The sequence below is a fragment of the Canis lupus genome, chromosome X (assembly GCF_011100685.1).
Source record: "Canis lupus familiaris isolate Mischka breed German Shepherd chromosome X, alternate assembly UU_Cfam_GSD_1.0, whole genome shotgun sequence".
In the NCBI taxonomy this organism is placed as follows: domain Eukaryota; kingdom Metazoa; phylum Chordata; class Mammalia; order Carnivora; family Canidae; genus Canis; species Canis lupus.
This window is the reverse complement of record NC_049260.1, coordinates 25,460,205-25,479,279: the sequence shown is the minus strand read 5'-3', so window position 1 is coordinate 25,479,279 and position 19,075 is coordinate 25,460,205.

The window sequence follows — 19,075 nt, the reverse complement described above, 5'->3', positions numbered from 1 at the left end:
ACCCTGAGATCATGACAGGAGCTGAGATCTAGAATCTCACGCTTAATGGCCTGAGCGACCCAGGTACCCCCTAGAAGGCCTTTTTTATTTTATTTTATTATTATCATTTTTTAATTTTTATTTATTTATGATAGTCACAGAGAGAGAGAGGCAGAGAGACAGGCAGAGGGAGAAGCAGGCTCCATGAACCTGGAGCCCGATGTGGGATTCGATCCCGGGTCTTCAAGATCGCGCCCAGGGCCAAAGGCAGGCACCAAATCGCTGCGCCACCCAGGGATCCCCTATTTTATTTTATCTTATTTTATTTTATTTATTTATTTTTTAGAAGGCCTTTTTTAAAAAAGGAAGTTGTCCCCTCATCAGCACTCAGGGTCCTCATCTTCAATTAAGGCCAAGACTCTGCCCTTGGCAGAACTGGGGCTTTCCTTTTCAGACCAAGGGCTTTTATACTCCCTGAGATCCCACAGGTGGAGTCAGTGCTAGCTCTTTGGAGGCCCCCTAGGGCTTGGAATACGATGGGGCTCTGTTTGATACCCTCTGCTGGTAGGATGATCCCTACTGAACAATCAGGGTCCTTATTGTGACTCTTCTTAAGGTCTGCAAATCTAGAGCTGTCCCCACCTATGTGAGACACTCCAGCGAGACTGGGGGCAGGTGGGGGTTCTTCTACCTCACGACTCTGTCCTGGGCAGCCCAGAGCCAACAGCACTGGGGGAAATTTGTCTGGATCCTCCATTCTAGGGTGAGAGATTCCCTCATTCTTTTTTTTTTTAAGATTTTATTTATTTATTTATCTATTTATTTATTTACTTGAGAGAGAGAGAGAGAGAGAGGAACAGACACAGGCAGAGGGAGAAGCGGGTTCTATGCAGGGAGCCTGACGCGGAACTCGATCCCGGGTCTCCAGGATCAGGCCCTGGGCCTAAGGCGGCGCTAAACCGCTCAGCCACCCGGGCTGCCCTGATTCCCTCATTCTTATTCAGAGTTCTTGGGACTCCTCTTTCTACTGCCCTGAAGCTGCATCCATCAAATCAAAGTACACAGGGGAACTTTGATTTCTGGGGACCTCTGAATTAGAACTCAGAATTAGCCACGTCCAAAAGAGTATGTCTGTTCTCCTATAGTAGAGGACCCAAATCAGACTTTCTGGAATCCCATTGTTCTGGCTGAGTCCTTCTATAATTCCTTTATATCTATCAGGGGCTGGGACTCCTCCTTCTACTGACCTGACATTGTTCTTTGGCCGAAGCTCTTAAGTCCTTGAGAGGCCTGAAGAATAAATGAGAGCATGCTCAACCTGACAATGCTGTCTGAAGCCCTCTAAGTCTGAAAGCAGGTGGAAGCCTATGTGTGATCGCCTACATTCTGGGATATTGGTCTCCCAAGGCCTCTAACATTGGGCTTTTCATCTAGGTTCCTGACTCTTGGATTAAAGGCTTTCTTGGAGATGGTACATCCTTACCGACACCTGAGCAGTTTACCCTCCGCAAACCTTGATCCCTGTCCTAGGAGTGATGTGAGATGAGGAAGCTAAAGCACAAGGCAGGAGTCCCAGGAAGGTGATGGGTTGTTAGGGGGGAAACGTGCTGATATTTTCCCTTTCTTCATCAGCCAGACTGAGGCTCATGTAAATTCTTTTCTGATAAATTTATACTGTATGGGGAAGGAATTGTCCAGGATGATTTTATGAGTTCCTCATATTTCAAGGTTATCTGACATTTCATGTGTAAATGATCATATTATCACCATGTATTCTTTTCTTTATTCATGCCTCTCACTTATTTTGGTATTCATACTGCTCTAGGAATATATTCCAACCCAGTAGTATGAGCACAGAGTCCTCCTTTTGATTGCCTAAGATACATTTTTAAAGGATTTTATTTATTTGAGAGAGAGAGAGAGAGAATACAAGCAGAGGGAGAGGGAGAAGCAGGCTCTCCACTGAGCAGGGAGCCCAATGCAGGCCTGATCCTAGGACTCTGGGACCATGACCTGAGCCAAAGGCAGACAGTTAATGACTGAGCCACCCAGGCACCCCAATACATTCTTTAGAAGGGTGAAATTGAATTAAGAGACTAAGGTGGGCTCTAGACTAGTCCGGACTAGGGGTCTAGTTTCAACCCTGCCCCTTAATAGCTGTGCAAATTCATACACATTACTAAACTTCGTGAGTATCAGACTCTGCATCTGTGAAGTGGGTTTGGTAAGCTCTGTCTTAAAGGATGGTGGACTGTAGTTAATATGTGTTAAGTGCCTGGCATGATACCTGGCTGATTGACAATTCAACATGGCACTTATCAGTATGATGAATTTGAACCACAGTGATACCATCCAGGATATTTTTTTTTAATCCAGCAACTGTCAGCAAATATGTAGTGCTCTGGAATGAAGAAAATCCAACCAGTCGAAATGCTGATTAGCAAGGAAAACTATATATTTCCCTATTACATGATAAATCATTCAATATAGGCAAAAGGTACAGTTTCCCAGTTAGATGCAACACAAGGCTCCTAAAATTTGTGTCAAGGATCAACAATATCCCACCCTCCCAGGGGCTTGTCCATCTAAACCACCCTTGTTTTCATTAATTTAACCTACACTAAAAAAAACCTTGAATTTGCCTAGAATTTGCCAAACTAACATGGTAACTTCAGTTGAATGCCCTTTTGATGGAGTGGGCTCTGACCATGCCAGCCAGGTACAAAGAGTGCCTGGTAGCTTCTTAACATCTCACTTCAAGGGAGAATCACCTTTATTTCTCAAAAATTCCCTGGAGACAATGTGATTAAAACATCCAATTTGCACACTGTGTTCACTTACACCAGGACAAGAACACAGATATATTCCATCCCTGCCCCAGGGGATTTCTCTCTGGTTTCCCCACAATTCCAAAGTAACTTCAAGGACAGTTTGACATTCCAGGTTTCCCTCAGGGCCCTCACCATGACTCCTGGCAGCACCTCAGACACTCACTCTGCTTACCCGAGGCCATCTCCCTTCATGTCAAGGCCTTTACCTCTCTGAGACTCTTAAGGGGAAGTGAGGGGACATCTCATATGACTATCTTTGTGTGGGTCCTCCTAGAGTTGGCAGCAGGACCCCTCTCTTGGGGGGTGGTTTCCTCACCCCTCATTCTGATTTCTTACCTTGACTCCTCTCAGAGTATGGAATCCCTCCGTCTGCCAGAGTGGAATTGCTCCTTCAGACTAAGGACCTCACCTTCTTAAGTCTCCTGAGGAGAAAATAACACAAGACCTGTTGGTTACAGGACCTGTTGTTTTGTTTTGTTTTGTTTGCTTTTATATACGAGATGCTTGGCAAATGTACTTGAGGGAGAAGTTACTTGAAATTCTGCTTAAGCCTCCCAGATCTCACAGCAGGGGTGGGGTAGGACTCTGAGAGCCCTCTCTTCTGGAGTTATATTATTCTCAGTTCATATAGGCGGTACTCTGCCAAACCACTGCACCCAGAGCAAAGCAAGTTTGAGGGCCTGCAAGGAACCTATTGGGGAGGGAATGACAGCAGTGACGGGTGGAACAGTAGAGTGCACCTGCACGAATCGCAGACATTGTTACAGGGAATCAAATGTACCTCCCCATCAGTGCTGCAATGGTGTTTACAACAGCATTTCCAAAAATAGGGCCTATGAGGTAATATTAGGTGCTACTTTAAAAAAAGGTCAAATCATTTTAGAGTAAGCTGGCTTAGAAAAGGTGAATAGGTTTGATTTTTAAGAGTTTTTATTTTTTAGATTTTATTTAAATTCAACTTGCCAACATATAGTTGAACACCCAGTGCTCATCTCATCATGTTTGAATAGGTTTTTGTTTCTGGTTTTGTTTTTACCATGAGACTTCCCAGAACCCTCAATATACCAGTATGTACTGAGAGACTCCAAGGGGGATAATGGAACATAATGAGTTTTTTTAAACATATTTGACTGTGGGAATCATGTTCTCCTGCCATTTTTTTTTTTCACACTGAGTCTCAGGATTTCAACACAGAGTATTTTAGAGATACTGTCTATAATGTTCCTGGCAGACCCTCAGCTTATCTTCTTGAATGTTTTCGGTGCAAGTTGTTTTTGGTGAAAGTACAGTGGTCCTTGGATGGGACAAGAATACAGGCCAGGGACATTAGCAAAACAAAGTATCTACTTTAATGCCTATAAAGATGATATCTAAAGTGCAATGACATTTCTTTTAGTAAGTGACACAGAATATTAGCTCTTCAGGTATTTTTCCAATACTTCAACTTAGAGTTAATAGGATTCAACCACATTTATACCTTGCTTGAGACACCTGATCAGTAGAGACAGTCTAAGGGTTATGTTAATATAGGTCACCCCTGAATTTCCCAGGAATGAGACTGTATTAAGGCTACTAAAAGGAGACTGGATGCATATTTTCTAAGCCCCCAAGCTCCCAAGGAGGGAAAGAGGCTAGAGCCAGACAACTGTAAGAAACCTAATCAAAAAAGGTATAAGCACAGGGTACATGTTCAGCCTCAGTGGTGAATGGGAATGTCTAGAAAGCAGACAGGAAAACCCTATCTTATGAAATGGCTTTACAGTGTGAATGGAATAGGAATGTAGTAATGTGGAAGCTATACAAGTGTCTAAAACTCATCTAAGTGGTATAGGATACTGCGTATTTCAAAAGACCTAATTCTGGGCCCCTCTGAATATTGGGACTGAGGTTATTGCTATTCTTTCTGCTACTCTGATAATGATTATTTCAGAAACCAGAGCAAGCCATGTTCATGTAGAGGCATACATAGTAGATGTATCTGGGAAAAACAAAGGCAGGGAATGGAGATAGGGGCTTAGAGCTATGACCCAGAGATACCTATAGAAGTCTAGATGGGTACTGCTGAAAACACATAGCCATTTTCCTCTTTACAGTTCCAATAATTTTTAAAACTAAAGCAATTTCCTGGGAAAAACTGGAACACAAACCAGCCTTTATCTTATGATTTGGACTTAATATACACAGGTAATTTAGAAGTGTGTTGATTTGATCATGTTACTTTCTTAAATGCTATATTTCAAAACATTTTCAAGTAAAAGAGATACAAGGTAGTGGCTCAAGATAACTGGCATTTAAAAAACAGCATATGGGTAACATATTTAGAGCTATATTTATGGCTTCTCCTGGGTAATTTTAGTATTCATTAGTGCCTTCATCTCCCAGTGGAACAAAACTCATGAATGTCATTAATATATTGTTTTAGTCATGTACTAGCTAATTAATAAAGATATTAAATATAACCATTTCTGAAACCTGTGCCTCCAGCATATATTTTAGCAATGCCTCATCATTGAGATTTTAGTATTTTAATACTTCCTTCTATAATATTTGGGTAGGTATATGATCTTAAAATATAAAATTCTTCATCAGGGAATTGGGGCAGGGCTTTGTGACTTTACTAAATATCATTTCAGTTGAAAACATATCCTTCGAGTAGCCACTGAGATTGAAAGGCAACTTCAAGTTATATAATTATGTGCTACCACATACCATTCTTTCATTGTAGAGCAAGAAACCCAGAACAAAATAAAAACATCTTAATATTTAAGCAGGTTATCATATTTTCAAAGTCCCAGTTTTGTTTTAGAGAATCATTCTTATGTTTCTCCTAACTGGTTTGGCCATTTTATTATAAAAGTCTATTCAAAAATATTAATGTTTAATCTTCAAAATGATCATTGTAGAGAGGTAGGAAAATAGGAAAAGCACAGGGAAAAACAATAACAACAACAATATGATCTCTACTACTCAGGAACATCTGCTGCTATCAAACTATTTTTTATTTGTTATTAGGCAATTTTGGAGGACTCTGAAAAAAATTTCAGCTTGGCATACACAACCACTTAAGTGAACAACAGAATCCTACCACCTAGTTCTTTTCAGTTTGCAGATGGGTAAAGAAACTCAGCCCCACGAAAAGAATACTGCTCTTTAAATTATTCCTCCCCACTTTTCTTCATCCAATGACTATATACTACTGCTTTGATTACTGCAGGGCTTTGCTTAAGCTGTTGACAATGACTCTTCTTTTAAAAAAGAATCCTATGGAGAAAATTGCATAGGATATTCAGAGAGCAAGAATAAAGGGAAATGAAGATCCTCCATTAGATCTGAACCACCTTTAGGTTTTGTCAGTGATTGCCAGAGAACACTTGAAATAGAATATCATTTTTCTCCAAACTTTAGTCCACTAAACATTCAATGACCAAGTGGCCTACATATGATATATGCTTATTTAATTATTTTGATGTGATGTGGTGTTTGTGACTGAAAGCTAGAGGTCTAGATCAAGTGTCTGTGATCTAGAGAGATGGGGCCTTAAGTTCTGAATTCTATAAAATGAGTTTCCAAGTCCAAATTGGTAGAACTAAGACTCCCCTGGCTTTCAGTTCCTGACTGAAGATGGAAGCCAAAATGGATCCACACTAAGAGTAATCAAGACCATCCTTCTTTAATGACAAAACTCACTAATTATTCAAAATACAGAACAATATCAAATAATCAACAAAAGGTACAAAAGATATCACAATATAAATTAATAACTAAATGTTGCTGAACTTCCAAGAGCTCTGTCTAAATTAGAGGAGATTCGTGTGAAATTTCAAGTCCATTCACACGTCTAGAGTACACAACCATACTGCAGAGAGTCACACAAATGATGCAGGGGAAAAGTGGATTTGTGTATGATAGGAAGGAATGAGATGGGAAATGAGAACACGAAATGGGAAAACATAACTCTAGACCAGGGAAGTGCTGAGTTCTTTCCAGTCTTACAGTATTAGCTGAGATAAAGCAATGGATAAAAGAACTTGGTAGTTCTTAACAAGCATTGGGTTCCATTACCCCTGGTAATAAAAATCACTTTGAGACTTTATGAAGAATACAGATTTCTAGGCCCACTGCAACCCCTGAATCAAGAGGAGCCTTGTAATCCAGATTTTAAAACAAGCCTCAAGTGATTCTGCTGAGAAACCTAATTTGGAACCACACTGTTGTTACCCACACTAATATCTTGTTAGCACTTCATTAACAAGTGTTAAACTCTTGGAAAATAAAGCTTTATCAGAAGATTAAAAAAAAGTGTTTTCCATTTAAATTCAAATATACTAATCAGAAGTCTATCAATACCCTGGAACTTCTATGAAAAGGTTTGGTTATCATTTTCAACTGCTGAGTTCTTCAGTAATGAACAGTTTTTAGCTGGCTGTGGACATTTATTCAAATACAGGCCTCAAACTGTCCAGATTGTGTCAGGATGGATAAAGAACAGCTCAGAATGTTACTTGAAACCTTGTTAAGGCACTATTAATATTTCAATTTTTTTGGTAGGTAAGAATAAAAACAGAGTTTAGGTCACACATAATTTTCTTTTTCCATTCTTTTTAAAGACTTCTCCACATATTTAACTTTTCATTTCTATACTTATAATTTTCTTTATTGCCTTACACTTAAAGTTGAAAGTAGCCTTACTTACAGCTGCAAGTCGTGTCTACAGGTTATGTGTAGAGGTTACATTTCAGTTGTTAATTAATTATCCAATAGGTATTTTTCTTCTCTTTCAAATGAATTTCCAAGAGGAGGAGCACAGATTCTACTTCTTTAATATCCAGAATATTCAAAGTTATTTCTTAAATGTAGTGGACTCTCAATAATGACTTACTCAACAGATTTTTTAAAAAACATTGAATTTTCCTAATTGAAAGAAAGTGTATCTAACTGTGCTGTTCAATACAAAAGCCAACAGCCACACGTGGCTATTTAAATTTAAATCTAAAGGAAACAAACTAAATGAACAATCTAGTTCTTTTGCTCTACTATGCACAATTTCAAGTGTTCAGCAGTCATATGTGGCTCCTACACTGGACACCACAGATACAACACATTTCTGCCAACGTAAAAAATTCTACCAGACAGTGCTGATCTATACAAATTCTTTCTCCTTACTTCCTTTTCTCCAATTATTCACCATTTTATTTTTTAAAAAAATTTAAAAGATTTCATTTATTTATTCATGGGAGAGAGAGAGAGAAAGGCAGGCAGAGACATAGGCAGAGGGAAAAGCAGGCTTTATTCAGGAAGCACAATGTGGGACCCAACCCCGGGGCCCCAGGATCACGCCCTGAGCCAAAGGCAGACGCTCAACCACTGAGCCACCCAGGCATCCCTAATTATTCACCATTTTTAAAAAAGATTTTATTTATTTGGGGGAGAGAGAGTGAGAGCAAGAGAACATGAGTGAGGGGAGGGGCAAAGGGAGAGGGAGAAGCAGACCCCCTGCTGAGCAGGAAGCCCAACTGGACACTGTGCTGGATCCCGGGACCTTAGGGCCATGATCTGAGCTGAAGGCAGGGATGGTTAACTGACTGAGCCATCCAGGGGCCCCTCATCATTCTTTTAATAATCATTATTTTAGACACCTTCTAATGGGCCAGACCATTTATATTAGAGCTCTATTGGTGTCAAGAGCATAATGATTCCTGCTCTTAAGGAGCTGATGGTCTAGCTAATAAGCTATTTAATGTGTACATAATGCAATGACTGCACAGAATATTTTTTATTAGAAAAACTCATCCAGGGGATTCCTGGGTGGCTCCGCGGTTTAGCGCCTGCCTTCAGCCCAGGGAGTGATCCTGGAGACCCGGGATCGAGTCCCATGTCAGGCAGCCTACGTGGAGCCTGCTTCTCTCTCTGCCTGTGTCCCTGTCTCTGCCTCTCTCTCTCTCTCTCTCTCTCTCTCTCTCTCTCTCTGTCCCTTATGAATAAATAAATAATTTTTTTAAAAAAGAAAAACTCATCCAATAAATGCTTTGAATATATGGACAATTCACATATGTTAACTCTTCTAATCTTTTCAATGAACTATCAAATTACATAAATCTCCAGTTTACAGATGGCAATAATACTAAGTTACAGAAAAGTTAGGCCACATTGACTGGTAAATATTCAGAATATCACCCTTAAAGAGGTTCTTGTTTATCCATAAATTTGGAGCACATAGAGTTAGATTTTCTTGTTGTTATTGTTCTTGTTCATTTAAACTTTCATCCAAACACTGATTAAGTTAACATGATTTTAAAATACATGAACATATTTTTAAAAAATCCAAGTCTTGTCACCAAGAAGCTCAAACACTACTGAGGAAATAGAGATACAGATTTTAACAACACAACATAATAAATGCTTCATTGCAATTAAGTGGAAGAACAAATGGAATCACAGAGGTATCCTAGACTGTTCAGAGCAAGTTTCACTGAGGAATTGGCACTTAATCTGGAAAACACCAGAAGAAGGCCCTTCTGAGAGAAGAGGACAGCAAAGGTAGAAAGATAGAAAACACCCTGGCATATTCCGGAACATGCCACAAGTCAAAGATGGATCCTCTCTGCTTGTTAAAGTGAAGGAAATAAGTCGGCTACCAAATCTCCGATCCTGGTTTGCAACTCCAGTGACTATTTTAAGCATGCACCCTCCACCCCCCAATATGGAAACTATTAGGTCTGTCTGTAGTTACTTTAAGTTGAACAGAAAGTATAGAATTCCCATATATTCCATCCCCACAACAGTATACCTTATTGTTAACATCTTGCATTGATGTGCTGCATTTATTACAACAGATGAACTATATTGATATATTTTTAAATTTAAATTTAAATAACATATGCAGTATTATTAGTTTCAGATGCAGAATTCAATGATTCATCAGTTGCATATAACACCCAGTGCTCATCATATCATGTGCCCTCCTTAATGCCATCACCCAGTTACCCCAACTCGTCACCCCCCTTCCTTCCAGCAACCCTCAGTTTGTTTCCTAGAGTTAAGAGTCTCTTATGGTACTGCCTCCCTGTTTTCCTCTTATTTTGTTTTTCCTTGCCTTCCCCTACATTCATCTGTTTTGTTTCTTAAATTCCACATGAGTGAGATCATATGGTCTTTGTCTTTCTCTGACCTATTTCACTTGGCATAATACCCTCTAGTTCCATCCACATCATTGCAAATGGCAAGATTTCATTCTTTTTTGATGGCTGAGTAATATTCCATTGTGTATATATACCACATCTTTTTTTCCTTTCTTTTTCTTTTTTCTTTTTTTTTTTTAACATCTTGTTTATCTGATCATCTGATGATGGACATCTTGGGCTCTTTTCATATTTTGGCTATTGTGGACATTGCTCCTATAAACATTGGGGCACATGTGCCCCTTCAAATGCCCGGTTTAGTACTTATTAAGTAAAGTTCATAGTTTACATTAAGGAACAGTTCTTTGTTGTAGAGTTTCATGGGGCTTGCCAAATGGGTAATGTCATATAGTCACAATTATAGTATCAGACAGCAGATTTTCACTGCTCTAAAAAATCCCCTATGTTCCACCTATTCATCCTTCCTCTTTCCCTTAACCCCTAGCAACCACTGATCTTTTTTTACTGTTTCCATAGTTTTGCCTTTTCCAGAATATCATATAGTTGGAATCATAGAGAATGTAGCCTATTTCAGATTGACTTCTTTCATGTAGCACTATGCATTTAAATTTCCCCAGTGTCTTTTCATGGCTGGTACCCCATGTCTTGCTATGTCTGAATAATATTCCATTGTATGATTAGATCACAATTTGTTTATCCATTCACCTATTGAAAGACATCTTGGTTGCTTCTAAATTTTGACAATTACAAATAAATCTGCTATAAACATCCCTGCTCAGATTTTTGTGTGCACATAAGTTTTCAACTCATCTGAATAAATATCAAGGAGCACAAATGTCACATTGTATGTTAAGACTATGTTTAGTTCTGTAAGAAGCTTGCAACTTCTCTTTCAAAGCAGTCATACAATTTTGCATCACCACCAGCAATGAATGAGAGCTGCTGTTGCTCCACATCCTCACCAGCATTTGGTGGTGTTGGTGTTTTAGATTTTGGCCAATCTAATAGCTGTGCAGTGGTATCTCCTTGTTTTCATTTACAATTCCCTAATGACATATGAAGTGGAGCATCTTTTCTCATGTTTATTTGCCATCTGTATCTTCTTTGGTGGGATATCTGCTCAGATCTTTTGCCAACATCTTCATTGGGTTGTTTGTTTTGTTGTTGTTGAGGTTTAAAGGTTCTTTGTATATTTTGGATAACAACCCTTTAGCAGATGAACAAAACAGTTTTATTCCCATCTTCCCAATCTGTATCAATTTTCTTTCCTTGTATTGTCTTTATTGCATTAGATAGGTGTTCCAGTAAAATTTTGATAGGGAGTTTTGGGAGGGAACATCCTTTCCTTGCTCCCCAACTTAGGGTGAAACCATCTAGTTTCTCACTATTAGGAAGGATGTTAGTTGTAGTATTTTTGTAGATGTTATTTATCAAGTTGAAGAAACTTCCTTTCTATTCCTAGTTTACTAAGAGTTTATTATCAATGAGTGTTGGATCTTGTCAAATGCTTTTTCTCTATTGATATGATCATATGATTATTTTCTTCTTTAGCCTGCTGATATAATGGGTTATGTTAATTGATTGTCATAGTTTGAACTACCCTTGCATACCTGAAATAAATCACATTTGGTTGTATAATCCTTTGTATACATTGTTGGATTTGATTTGCAAATATTTTGCTGAGAATTTTCATATCTAGGGCCCTGACAGATATTGGTTTGTAGTTTTCCTTTCTTGTAATGTCTGCCTATTTGGGTACTAGAGTAATGCTGGCTTCACAGAATGAGTTAGCAGGTATCTATTTTACTCCTACTTTTTGGAACAGACTGTAGAGAATTGGTATCATTTGTTCCTTAGATTCTTGGCAAAAATCACTAATGAAACCATCTGGGCCTGGTGCTTTCTGCTTTAGAAGGTTATAAATTACTGGTCTCAATTTCTTTAACAGTTATAGGCCTACTCATTATTTCTCCCTGTGGGAGTTTTAGTAGATGAATCTTTCAAAAAATAGGCCCATTTCATCTAAGTTATCAACTTTGTGGGTATGCGGTTATTCAAAAATATCCTTTTATTATCCTTTTAGTATCTGTGGCATCTGTGATAGCCCCTCTTTCATGTCTGAAATGATTAATTTGTGTCTTATCTCTTTTTTTCTTGATTAGCCTGACTAGATGTTTTGATATTTTCAGAGTGCCAACTTTTGTTTTCATTGACTTTTTGCTATTGGTTTCCTTTTTTCAATTTCAAAGATTTTTGCTCTTATTTTTACTTTTTTTCTGCTTACCTTGCATTGAATTTGCCCTTATTTTTCTAGTTTTCCTAAGGTAGTGAAAGATATATTATTGATTTTAGATCATTCTTTTCTAATATATGCATTCAATGCTATAAATTTACTTCTAACACTGGGTTTGTCACATCTCATTAATTTTGACAGGTTTTATTTTAATTTTTGTCTAGTTAAAATATTTACATTTTTTCTTGACTTCTTTGATTTACATGTTATTTAGAATTGTATTGTTTAATCTCTAAAGATTTTTTAAAAAGATTTTATTTATTTATTCATGAGAGACACTGAGAGAGAGGCAGAGACACAGGCAGAGGGAGAAGCAGGCTCCATGCAGGGAGCCTGACATGGGATTCGATCCTGGGTGTCCAGGATCAGGCCCTGGGCTGAAGGCGGTGCTAAGCCACTGAGTATCCGGTCTGCCCAACATTTAATTTTAATACAGGTTAGCTTAGGGGGGCACCTGGGTGGCTCAGTGGTTGAGCATCTTCCTTTGGCTCAGGTCGTGATCCCAGGGTCCTGGGATTGAGTCCCACCTCAGGCTCCCCACTGGGAGTCTGCTTCTCCCACTGCCTATGTCTCTGCCTCTCTGTGTCTCTTGTGAATAAGTAAATAAAATCTTTTAAAAAAATAGAGGGTATCTTAGGGATCTGGTCTAACTTAACAGAAGACTAGACTGAGCCAAAGAATTAGAACATTCTCACCTATGACCTAAACATCTAGGATGATCCTATTTCCTCTCTTTAATCAGAGAGATAATTATTGGAAAAACACATGTCTTGATGGAGGAAGATGTTCCTGAAATGGAGATCACTTAAGTTTAGGACGCTTTCAATAATGTCATGAACTTCAGTCATTGTTTGCTTTGCATCAGTTAGCTCTCTTCAGTCAGCCACAAATGGGGTTTTCAAGGACATCTGGATTGTAGAAAACTTTAGCCAATGTATCCTTGACATTTCACTAGAGTAGCGAGGAGGGAAAGATACTAATATGAGAGCTTATTACGTACACTTTGTATTTTACCCCAGGATCACACCTCGGGCTGAAGGCATGGTGCTAAACTGCTGAGCCACCAGGGCTGCCTTAATCTCTAAAGATTTTTGTGATTCCCTTCCCAGCAACCTATTATGATTTCTACTTTAATTCCATGGTGGTCTGAGAGCATAGTTTTATGGTGTCTATTCTTTCATACTTGTTAAAGTGTGTTTTATGGCCCAGAATGTGGTCTACTTTGGTGAATGTTTCATGTGCACTTGAGAATAATGTAAATTCTACCATTGTTGGACCAAGTGTTCTATAAATATCAATTAGATCCAGTTGATTGATGGTACTATTCAACTATGTCCTTACTGATTTTCTGCCTGTTGGGTCTGTCAACTACTGATAGGTGTTGAAGCCTCCAATTATGTAGTGGATTAATCTATTTTCCCTTACATTTTATCAATTTCTCCCTCGTATATTTTGATGCTCTGTTATTAAATACATACACATTATAGATTGTTCTGTTTTATTGGAAAATCAACCCTTTTATCATTATGTAATGCACCTCTTTATCAGTGATAAGTTTCCTTGCTACAAAGGTGCTTTGCCTAAAATTACCATAGCTACTCCCGCTTTCTTTTGATGAGTGCCTGCCAGGTCTATCTTTCTCTATTCCTTTACATTAAATTCATCTGTCTTTATACTTAAAGTGTGTTTCTTGCATACAACATCTAGTGTGGCCTTGTCTTTAATCACTCTTACAGTCTCTTTCAATTAGTGTATTTAGACCACATTGAAGGCGATTACTCATATATTTGGATTAATATCTATATTTGTAGCTGTTTTTTTCATTGCCTTTTTTTCTTTGTTTCTATTTTTGTCTCCCACTCTTTTACTGCCTTCTCTGATTCTAACTGAACATTTTACATGATTCCATTTTTTCTTGTCTTAGCGTATCAGTTATACCTAAAACAAAAACAAAAAACTTTTTAGTTGTTGCCCTCAAGTATGAAATATACATTTGCAACTAATCCAATTCCACATTCAAATAATATTATATGGCTTCACAGGTAGTGCATATGCCTTATAACAGAGTATTCTCACTTCCTTTTTCCATCCCTTATTACATAGCTGTCATTCATGTCACTTATAACTGAAAACACTGTTCTAGTATTATTTTGAACAAATGAGCTGTTAGAGCAATTAAAAATAAGAAAAAAGACTTTATTTTACTTTTATTTATTCCTTTTCTAACATTCCTTCTTTCTTTGTATAAATCCAGGTTTCTGACCCCATTGTGAAGAACTTTTAACATTTCTTGCAAGCAGGTCAACTGGTGACAAATTTCCTCAATTTTTGTTTGTCTGAGAAAGTCTTTATTTCTCCTTCACTTTTGAAGGATTTTTTCTAGATACAGAATTCTAGGTTAGTGGTTTGTTTTTTTCAATACTCTAAATATTTCACTTTGCTTTTTGTTTGCATGGTTTCTGAACAGAAGTCCAATTTAATTCTTATCCTTGATCTTCTATAGATAAGGCATTTTTCCCCCTGGCTTACTTCAGGATTTTCTTTCTTTCTTTCTTTTTTCTTTTCCTTTTTTTTTTTTTTTTTTTTGAGTTTTCTACAGTTTGGATATGCCTAGATGTAGATTTTTGGGTATTTGTCTTGCTTCTGCTCTGTACTTCCTGGACCTGTGGTTTGGTGTCTGTGTTTAATTTTGGAAAACTGTCAGCCATTAAAACTTCACATATTTCTTCTGTTCCTCTTTCCTCTACTGATACTGATATTACATATATACTATACCTTTTGTAATTGTCCCACAGTTCTTGAATATTCTGTTCAGTCTTTTTCATTCTGTTTTTCTCTTTGTATTTCAGTTTTAGAAGTTTCTATTTAAGCTCACTGCTTCTTTCCTTGGCTGGGTACAGTCTATAAATAAATCCGTGAAGGACATTTTTCATTTCTATTGGTGTTTTTGATTTGTAGAATTTTCTTTTGATTCTTTCTTAGAATTTCCATCCTTCTGCTTGCATTACTTTTCCCATCAGAGGCCTTAGCATATTAATCATAATTATTTTAAATTCCCAATCTCATAATACCACACCCTCTGCTATCTATGAGTCTAGTTCTTATGCTAACTTTGTTCATTCAGATTGTCTTACAAGACTTTTTGTGAAAGCTAAACATGATATACCAGGCAAAAGGAACTGAGATAGTGAGAGTTTTAGGTTTATCTTCCTAGGAGTTAGACTGTGGTTGTGTTTACTGCTTGCTATAATTGTGGTCTCAGATGCTGTAATTTCCTTTAGTATCTTTGTTTTTTCTCCCTGATTGCCTTTGGATTTTCCCAGCAATGTTTTAAATAGGGTCTGGGGCGATGGACACCGAGGCTCCTTCCACAGTTTGGCTATTGTGGACATTGTTGCTATAAACATCGGGGTGCAGGTGTCCCGGCGTTTCATTGCATCTGTATCTTTGGGGTAAATCCCCAACAGTGCAATTGCTGGGTCATAGGGCAGGTCTATTTTTAACTCTTTGAGGAACCTCCACACAGTTTTCCAGAGTGGCTGCACCAGTTCATATTCCCACCAACAGTGCAAGAGGGTCCCCCTTTCTCCACATCCACTTCAACATTTCTTGTTTCCTGTCTGGGGCATCTAGTTCTTTTAGCTGTAATCCCCCTTATTATACATAAGCCCTATTGATGTGGTGGTAAGGTGTGGGGGGGAGGGGAAGCATTCTATAGTTTTATGGTTAGATCTTAGCCTTTTAGTGAACCTAAGTGGGTATTTCCTTTCCACCATACGGAAAGCTAGAGAGAGTCGGGTTGAGTATGTCCCTTTCCCCATGTCAGTTGGCTTTGGTAAAACTGTAGTTGATTAAGTTCTGAAAAATAATTTTCCTTGAGGAAAGGCCTTGTTAAGGAGAACAGAGGGCTTTGGGGGAATTTTAGAAGTGTGGCTTCCCCCTCCCTAAAATATGAAGGGATTTTTCTGAGATTTCACTGAGAATTTGGTAGGGCTTCCTGGAGGAAAAGGTGGGGAGGCTCCTGCAAATAGGCCCCCTTGGAGTTTTTAACTCTCAAGCTACTCTACACTGAACCTCCAGAAATCCTTCAATTTCAATGTAATGTTTTCCTACTATTCTGGCTCTAGCTGTGGGCTTCTGCTAACAACCAAGATGTAATGAAGGCCTAAAAGTTCTTGCTTCCATTTGAAGTTGCAGTGTTCTGACCTTGGCATGGAACAGACAATTATTTCCTAGCCTGGTTTTCTCCATCTTATTATATCTCTAAACGGTTAAGCCACATGTCAAGAGGTCCTAACTACAGACTGAACTATGCCTCCCTAAAATTCATATGTTGAAGCCCTAACCCCCATGTGCCTGTATTAGAGATAAACCGTCTAAGGAGGTAATTACAGTCAAATGAGGTCATAAGGGTGGAGCTCTCATCTGATAGAACTGGTGTCCTTATAAAAGATGAAGAAACACCAGAGATCCCTTTCTCTTCACCATGTGAGGACTTAGGAATTCCTGAGATGTCTCAGCATTAACTGAACCCTACTAGAACCTCAATCTTGGACTTTCCAGCCTCTAAAACTGTGAGAAAATACATTTCTGTTATTTAAGTGACCCAATCTTTGGTATTTTGTTATAGCAGCTCTAGCAAATGACAGTCCTTTGTTGAGTAATGTAACATGGTTTATGGAAGAGTTTGAGTTTGGTGGTATCTAAAGTGGCTGCAGTGTTTCCAATCACTGTCTTCTCTCATGCACTGTTGTGTTTCCCTTTTCAGTACAGCAATATGATCTTACGAAAATTCCATAGCCTTGTGGCCATATTTGGTTACTAAAATTTAGTTCAAGTTAAAGCATCGATTTCAAAGTTGTTTTAAATCTCATCTTTTCCCCTTATCCTCAGGTCAGGTTTGAGTGGCAGTCTTGACTGTTGGATTTGAGCTGGGAGGTGCAGGCAGGGTCTGGCTCTGAGACATATCTTTCCTCTCTTTAAAGCTTAGCTTCTCAGAAGTTATCCTTGTTTCTTTAATGTTGACTGGCTGAAGATGCAATGTGTGTGGCAGTGCCCAAATCATTGACTTTTTCATTGGACCACATGCAAATTCTTCATGGATCTCCAAGAAGCCTCTCTATCTCTACTATGCTACTATTCCCTGACAGGACAGGCCCCCATGTAACAGAACATCCTACGGCCTCTTGCTGATGAGGTGTCACCTCCTAGTAGCTAGCCTCCTTGACTGGGCTATTAGCAAAATATTGCTCTAGCCAGGTAATCTTGAAAGTGATTGCTGGAAATTCATCCATTTTTTCCCATGCCAAAAGGAGGGAAGGCAGACTGTTCTACTGCTTCTTTCTCTCTGCAGTCTCTCTGTGTTTAACCCTATTTGTCTTTCTCAGATAAGCACATAGCTGAAATCTTAAACTGTGTTTAAGATTTAATTTATGTTAAAAGAGGAGGTCTTTAGGAATAAAATAGGAATAAAATGGACTCTTTAACACAAGGACAAACTAATGACCTTGTGAATTCATGTTTGGAAATACTATTTTACCCTCTAAATCTTGAACTGTTATTCAACTTCCATGGGATGAATCTTTTACTTAATTAATTCAACAAATATTTACTGAGCACCGAAAGTATACAATGCATATAAATAAAATTGTCCAGAATTCTCCCTGCCCTCAGATATTTCAGGAGAGCTGAAATATATACGTAAATGATTTTAATATCAAGGTAAAAGATGATAGGTGACATATGAGAGTGTTCTGAGAATTCAAAAAGAAGAAATAACTCTATTTTTTTTACTTACCCATGAAAGACTTAGAGAAGAGGACACTTGATCTGGGTAGGATTTATATATCAGAGAAAGAAAAGATATCCTAGATTACAAAATAATAGCACAGAAATGGAAAAACACTTGAAATTGTCGGGGAAAGATATCTTTTTAAGGTATCTGTCCTAAGATGTTAATATTGGAAATAGTTTAGGGAAAAGAAGACAGGAAGGGGTAGTAAGAACTACTTAAGCAGTTGGGTTTTTCCACCTTTAAACAGGTCTGTGTAGTAGTTTGCACAAACTGGATACTGATAAATCTGTTAAATATCAATTATGCTTAAATTTCTCATTCTTTTCTACTAAATTAATAGACATTAAAGAGTTTTGTAAAGCAAATTTATATCTTTATAATTTTTTTAGTTGGTCAATCATTCACTATGTATATCTAGCCACCATGAGAAATACAAAAGTCATAACAATTTCACCCCACAAGAAGCTTAAAATTTATTTTCCTTATTCTGATTTGTTGTTTTTACCCAGATAGGAAAATAACATGCTCAAGAGCCTGATTTGATCATAGTTTATTATTCAGTCTGACCTCCAACATACACTATTACTGTTCTTTCCACTCCTGTCATTAAGAAAATGTAGGAATAACTTCCAACATAATGGAAAGGAGTGAAAATGAGTGGGAACAATTAGAGAGGGTGACAAAACATGAGAGACTCCTAATTCTGGGAAGTAAACAAGGGGTAGTGGAAGGGGAGGCAGGCAGGGGGATGGGGTGACTGGGTGACGGGCACTGAGGAGGGCACTTGACGGGATGAGCACTGGGTGTTATACTATATGTTGGCAAATCGAACTTCAATAAAATATTAAATGTTAACTTAAGCTGTAATAGAATGGTTGTATTTTGGCTTTTTGTCACTGAGCACCAAAAATGATTTTTTGAACTTCTAATTGGCATATTCTTTCTCTGGGACTTCCATAAATTCGCAGTGACTACTTTTTTCAAGTATATATGTATGCCTTACACAGATTTTCCATATGAAGTGCCAGTCAAATTGCTG